This window comes from Lynx rufus, unplaced genomic scaffold, assembly GCF_022079265.1.
Source record: "Lynx rufus isolate CCGP_SWC_20201006 ecotype Redwood Valley unplaced genomic scaffold, mLynRuf1.p SCAF_2, whole genome shotgun sequence".
NCBI lineage: Eukaryota > Metazoa > Chordata > Mammalia > Carnivora > Felidae > Lynx > Lynx rufus.
In genome coordinates this window covers 143,596,337-143,604,299 of record NW_025814834.1, presented here as the reverse complement: position 1 = coordinate 143,604,299, position 7,963 = coordinate 143,596,337, and positions in this window count along the sequence as shown.

Here is a 7,963-nt window from a genome sequence, read left to right as displayed (position 1 = left end):
GACAGTCTTAAGCTTCAGAGGAAACTAATGGGATGGGTGGATTCTGCTACATCTGGAAGTCTTTCCTAAGTTGGATTCTGTGGTTTTAAAATATATCCATAAATTCTTTGCTACTCTCTATAAGAGTCTTCCCTTCCTTTAAGTATGGGCTAGACACGGTGAATTGCTTCTAACAAACTGAATATGACATAATTGATGTGTTAATTCCAAGACTAGGCTATAAAAGATATTGCAATTGCAGCTTCTATATAGGTTACTGTCTCTTGGATTGCTCATTCTGGGGGAAAATAGCTGCCAGGTGGTGAGGAAAGATACACACAATGAAGAACTGAACCAAAAACCATGTGAGTGAGTCATCTTGGAGCAGCTCCTTGGCATCATTCAAGGCTTGACATGATGGCAGCTCCAGATGACATTGACTGCAACATCATAAGAGATCCTAACCAGATCTACCCTGCTAACCTGTTCTTGGATCTGACCTTTGGGAACTGTGTGAGATAATAAATACTGCTTTAGCTAATTTGGGGGTAATTTGTTATACAGCAATAAATAACACAGATTCACTGTGGAATAGGAGTTTCTGGGACTTGAGATAAATACTAGCAGGCTTCTAGAACTCAGAAAGTACCAGGTAAACTTCTTTGCCAGATTCTACAAGAAGCACTCACAACCCTGATAGAAGAACAATGACAGATTCAGAGAGTCCACGACAATGGGAGACAAATGCTTCCGTGATACAGATTTCTGTGGTAAGAAGTGTTTCTGAAAGCACCAGATTTTTATGGTGATAAAAGAGCCACACAGGCCTTAGAAAGTTCAAGAGAGAAAAGGCAAAGATTCTGGAGCTCAGAAGTTAGAGGGCTATTTTCTGAAGCAATGAAAGAGTTTTCTTTACCTTTTCCCCTTCAACTTAACACTAACACATTTAGAAACTATAGAAAATACGGGTAAGTAAAAATAAGAAAATAAAAATTGCCATAGAGAAATAATCACTATTTCAATTTTTGGTATGTTACTCTGACAAATAAATATAGACAAGCAGACAGACAGACAAAGTTGGTACTTCAGTTGCCATTTTGGCACTTTTTGAGCCTGGCTGCATCTGGTATGTGATATACCAATTGGACCCATAGTCATAGGTCCATTCCTGCACTTTTGCTCTAAATCAGGTCTCCTGGTCAGATACTATGCTGCGTTGGATTCCATACCTGTGAATAAAGTATTTTATAAGCTCCTGGCTGAGGCTCTCTTAGGAAAGGCAAACTTCTATCTGGAATAGGTATTATCTTCATAAGAGTGAACCACTAGCCTTTCAGAATAGGAAAATTCCAATGTCCAGGATGATTTCCTTGGAAAATAACGCTACATTGTGAGCATAATATTGATCTCTGTTGCAGAGAAGTTAGAGTTACAGAGAAAGAGGCAACTGCATTGGGCTTGCTAAATATGAATCCATGCTATTGGGCACATATGTAGCCTCCATCTCTGCCACATTGCCATTATGTGACCATCATGTCATCTCTGGGATTGCTGATAATGAGATCTGATTAATATCAGTTAGCCGAGCCATTTTGTCTACTTTGTTGTTTAGTATCTGGTGGATGCTTTCTGGTGTTAATGTGTAATACAAAACCCTTTACACTTTGTACCTACTTCCACATTTCTATACACATTACTCTAAGCAGACCTCTTTGTCTCTGGTCTTCCAGTCCCTTTTGCTCCAGACCTCCAACCAGACAGTCAAGCCATTACCAAAGACCCAGGAATTTGTTTATTTTCTTAACTCAGGCCATTTTTCCTTCCACCAAAGCAGATGACCAGGTACTCTGCTCCTAGTTCTGTCCTTTTGAAAGATTTCCCCTCTCTACTGTCTCCACTGTCTTCTAGGACCACCTCTGAATATTGCCATAATCCATTTCGAAATGGCTAATCCATTTAATGCACTTAATGAATTGACCCATCTATAAACCAATCTTGGGCTTTTCTCTCCATTTTGACTGGTCATATGGGACACTTTGCAAGGTCATAGTACAAACCATAGGAGGGGAGTTAATGCAACTGTGATAAGTGAAATGAGGGTCTGACCTATTTGCTTATACAGCTACTTATGCCCTCTAATCCTGCTCGAACTTGATCCTGGATACACCATTTCCATCTTATGGAGAATTGATACTGGGCCCATCCAACTTTTTGACTTGGTTGTATTGACAAAACATAGCTTATAACAGAAAGTTCTGGGTGCGTGGGTCATCTGATGCTCCATACTCAAGCATTCTGCCTCTACCAATGTAAGTTGTCCTCTGTAACTTGCCAAGATCTGTTTTTCAAAAGGTGTATAATTTTCTGCTATTGATAGCATTAACTTTCTCCAGAACTTCAGGGGCCAGCCTTGCGATTCTCCCACTGGAGTTCTCCATATGCCCCTTACTGTATTTTTTGCCACTATGGACGTCTCCTTCACTGTAGTGCCTGCTGGATCATATGACCCAAGTGGCAGTTCTGACTATGCCACACTTTGTACATGTTAGAGTGCCCTTCCTTGCTCCGAGCCCCCTCAAAGCTGACAGCATTCCATGTCATGCATTATATGGACAGGAGCAATATTCCTAAGTGGGGAATATATTGTTTCCAGAACCCTAAGAGACTTCCAGGGCTTTGTGCTTATTTCTTTATTGTGGGGGTGAAAGATGCTGCCATTTGTCTTTCACCTTGGAGAGGTTATTCTGGCAAACTTTAACCACTGGACTCCTAAAAACTACACTGAAGTGGATGGTCTTGGAATCTACATATCCCAACTCTAGGATACATGTGTCTTACCAGGGCCTCTAGCCACCCCTACCAGACCTCAGGACACCCAATATAAAGTGAGTTGCACATCTTAACTGGGAGTTGTCTGCACCACCAAGCCATAAATTTGGTAAGCTAAGCATTCCATCGTCAAGGGGAAATGGCATATGTAAAATTAGGTTTAAATAACTTCTGAGACCCAAGTTGCATGAGCAGGTATCTCTCACAGTATACTTCCTCCTTTCACACTCAATCCACACGTATATCCTTATGAAAAATTCTCTATGATCAATTGACAAAGGCAGAAGAAATTCAAGCCTGGATTACAACTAGTTTTCCACGATATGATGTTACCAGTCAAAATTGCTAGAAGCAGTCCAAATTAGATGTGTCCTGAAAACACAGTCAGGAATGAAAATCTTCCTAGTGGGCATAACTTTGACCAGTATATCTAATGGCTGATTCGTCAAGAAAGAGAGATGGACTCAAATGTAGATCTATATAAATTCAAAGGCAGTGGTTAAGGGTTGGTCACATGTTTAGACACTTAGAGGGAAGAACAAAACATCAGGGGATTAGTAGCTGGGGGTTTAGGAAAGATGTATATGAAGGAGTATCTTGGAATGATCTCAGAATGTGAGAAATTTGTGTCCCTAGTGAATGCCCATTAAGGATGATCTGAATAATCAGATGGACAAGATTATTCACTCTGTGACTCTCAGCTTCTTTCCCCAAACACTTCTCTACTTGCACAGTAGACTGATGGAGAGATTAATGGTGTCAGTGATGAAGATTACTCATGGACTTAATATGAGGTTCCCTTCAACAAAGCTGATCTGGCTACTGCCACTGCTGAATGTCAGCCTGACCTTGAGCCCTGAATTCCATCTTCCTTGGGCATGCCATTATGCACTACACTTAGCAAGAAGAGACTGCCACCTGGTGGCAGACTTACTACATTGGCCTCCCCTCCTCCCTTTGTATTACTGTTACTGAGGAATTTGGTAATTTGTCCTCATTGGAATAGAAATTTATTCTGGATAATCTTTCTTTCCCATCATATATCTTACAGAAATATTGTACATTTACTTAGTTAATGTCTCATCCACCAGTATGGAATACCAAACACCATTGCTTCTGATCCAAGAACTTATTTTAGAGTGAAAAAAAAAAAAAGTAAGACTGTGATTATGGGTTGTGTCATTCAAGGTAATCTATTCCAAATTAATGGAGGGGTTGCTCCTGGGAAATGGGATAGCAGGAATGAGATAGAAAAGCAGGATTTGGGCTTTTAACTGCAGCTCAGAGTAGAAATTTGTCCTGCAGGGTCAATATAAGGATGGAAAAGCGAGAAGATTCAACAAGAAGAGATGTAGAATTGGGAGCTGGTTTCTTTTCACCAAGGCTTCCAAAAGACTCATGTTCAGAGTGTCACTGTAGCATTTAGGGTCGCTCTCAGCTGGGGAGCATCTAAGCCCTAGTAAACCTTGATGGGTCCACAGGAAAGAATGATTCAACCCTGTGAAATGTAGATGCTCATGCAAACAGGACCTTAATTTTTCTGGAGGAATGGAGAGGATCAGATTTATTCAGAGAAAAGAGGTAAGGAGCAAGAGAGTTAATGGTTGTAGCATCTCCTTTCTTAACGGCTTCCTACCACTCTCCTCTCTTGTACACTCCTACTCCTGGTCTCACCACTAATATTGCCTGATAAAGGGGTGCCTGAATGGCTCATTTGGTTAACCAACCAACTCTTCATTTCAGTTCAGGTCATGATCTCACAGTTGTGAGATTGAGCCCCTTGTCAGGCTCCTCGCTGACAGCGCAGAGCCTGCTTAGAAGTCTCTATCTTCCTCTACCTCTGCCCCTCCCCCTTGCACGAGTGCTCTCTCTCTCTCTCTCTCTCTCTCTCTCTCTCAAAATAAATAAACATTAGAAAAATATATTGCCTGATAAAGAAATAAGATTACTGAGCAAACAGACCACAGAATAGGCAGGAAATTAACCTTTGTTACTGACATGATCATCTAATCTTTCCGGTCTTTGGTCTTCAATACCATGAAAAAGCAAATACTTTAGTGATTGAGTTGGCTTTAGGTCAGTCCTGAGGGCAAAGGCTCAAATTGGGCAGGCCTGTGTCCTCTGCCATAATCTGGAACAGGCCAATCCTGACTCCTTCCTTAGCTCTGTGGATTCTGGGAAGCTAGGCTGGCTGCCTAGAGAAGTATGCTGGATTTAAATCAAGTTTAGGTGGCATGAAGCCTGAGGCAAACCAAAATCCATGACCCTCTATGAGGCAATCATAGATACACTCAGATTTTGCATAATTTCTTTACCCTGCTATATGGTGAGCTGGCTAGATTCTTGCATTTTTTTACTTGCTTAGCCACTTCTTATATCCCAAGACTGGAGCAGGAATAGGGATTTCTATGGAAGGGAGGAGGTGCATATTGGCCTAGTTATTCCAAATCTCAGACACTCTGGAAGAAGCCAGATGGGTACAAGGATATTAGCATGCTTAGCCTGGTGACTCCTAGGTCCTGTGCCTGGACTAAGATTCTGCATAGGAAAGCTAGAGGGATGCTAGTTTGTCAAGGTGCCTATTTTTTAGTGCGTACTTTCTTGCTCTCCCCAGGTGCCCATCATCCAGCAGTTCTATCTATATATCATGGGATTATCTCCACAGCTGAAATCATTGAGTGTTTTTCCTGAGTCAAGACTCCTTTATCATGGCCACTTATTTTCTTTAATGTCAGTCCCTTGATCATTTTTATTATTTATTACTAAATCTTTGCCTGGGTTTCTCTTTGCTTCCTGGTTTTTACTTTATGAAATAGCTTTTCTCAACCACATTTATTCTAATTAATTAGCCATTGTTTTTCTGCCATCACCTTTATTGCTTGGAGAAAAGGTTATTTCTTTAGAGGCACATTATGCCAAACACTTTTTTGTTGTTGTTATCTTTTTAGAAGTTTTTTTTTTTTTTTTTGCTTTTATGAAAGAGAATTCTTAATGGATTGATTTCATTAGGCAGTTTTAATTCCGTTTACTATTTATAAGCATGGGAACTGATTGATATTCAGAGTTTTCTTTTTCCTATTCTCCCTTTCTAAAAATTAGGCCAGGATAATTTGCCAAGCAAAAAAAGAAAAGGCCTACTGCAAAAAACATCACTACTGAGATTTAACTGAAATACTCAAAGAGTGTTGAATAATGCCCTTGGCACTGCGGGCACCACTACTTTTCACATGATTCTTAATCTTGGGATTGAAACATTAGGAGACTCATTGTGTTGGGGCACCTGGGTGGCTCAGTCAGTTAAGCATCTAACTTTGGTTCAGGTCATGATCTCACAGTTTGTGAGTTCAAGCCCCGGATCAGGCTCTGCGCTGACAGCCTGCTTCAGATTCTGTGTCTCCCTCTCTCTCTGCCCCTCCCCTGCTCACACTCTGTCTCTCAAAACATAAATAATAAAAAACATTTTAAAAAAAAAAAGGAGACTCATCTGTTGCCAGGAATTTTAGTTAGATTATTCATCAACCCAGGAAGTCCCATCTCTCTTTTTGGTGAAATATTAAGTAGAACTTTAGACACCCATAAAACCGTATCTTCTCCCTTCACTTTTCCCCCTACTGGATGGGTTGGAAAGAAAGGAGAATGAAAAGTAGCATCTGCCAGACATTATGCTCTTTGACATATGAAGTCTCAAATAATCTAACAATGACCCCAGGGTCCATATTTCACAAATAAGAAAATTTAAGCTCAGCACAGTTAGGTAACTGAACCAAAGTCACACAGTTGGTAAATTGGCAGTTTGGGACCCAAACTCAGTTCTGCCTTTCTTTTTTAATGTTTATTTATTTATTTTTGAGAGAGAGAGAGAGAACAAGTAGGGAAGGGGCAGAGAGAGAGAGGGAGACAGAATCCGAAGCAGGCCCCAGGCTCTGAGCTGTCAGAGCCCATGACGGGCTCAAACACATGAACCACGAGATCATGACCAGAGCTAAAGCCAGATGCTCAACCGTCTGAGCCACCACTCAGGTGCCCCAGATCTGCCTAATTTTAAGGCCTGGGCTATTCTACCAGATACACTGTTCAGAAAAGACATGGATCACTTATTAAACTGGACAATGAGTCAGCAATAAGTGTTTAATCAGTTGCCCACAAATATTAGAGGCCAACTCAAAGCAAGGAATTATTCATTATAAACCAGGCCAATAGAAGTTAGGGTGATGTAGATTTTAGAGATCAGGTTAGAAACTGGAAGGCTCTGGGACTGTAGAGATGGGTTTTTAACCAGCTGGAAAGCTGGAAAGGAGTGTATAAGCAGACAGTGAGGTCCTATCAAGATAAACCTGGGGGGCATTTTGCTAAGTGAAATAAGCCAGACAGAGAAAGACAAATACTGTATGATGTCACTTACGTGTGGAATCTAAAAAGAAGATTGAACTCATAAAAGCTGAGAGTAGAATTACCAGGGTTTGATAGGGGTAGGCGATGGAGTGGGTTTGGAAGGTGTTGGTTAAAGAATACAAATTAACAGTTGTGTAGTATGAATAAGTCTAATGAACTAAAGTAAGCATGATTAAGTATACAGTTGACTCTTGAACAACATGGGAGTCAGGATATTGGCCCCCACGAAGTCGAAATCTGCATGTATTTATTTTTTATTTTTCATTTTTTAAATTTTTAATTGAATATAGTTGACATAAAAAATTAGTTTCAGGTGTACAACATAGTGAATCAACAATTATATACATTAAGAAATACTCACCATGATAAGTGTATTACAATATTATTGACTATATTCCCTATGCTGTATTTTTCATCCCAGTGACTTATTTAATTTATAACTGGAAGTTTGTACCTCTTAATCCCCTTTATCTATTTCCCCAAGCCTGCATTCATCTTCCCCACATATAATTTTTGACTCCCCCCCAAACTTGACTATCAATAGCCTACTGTTGACCAGAAGACTTGCAGATAGTATAGTCAATTAACTTCTGTTTTGTATGTTATATATATCACATACTGTATTCTTACAGTAAAGTAAGCTAGAGAAAATAAAATCGTAAGAAAATCATAAGGAAGAGAAAATACATTTATGGTAGGACTGTACTGTAAAAAAAACCTGCATGAACCCATACGGTTCAAACTCATGTTGTTCAAGGGTCAA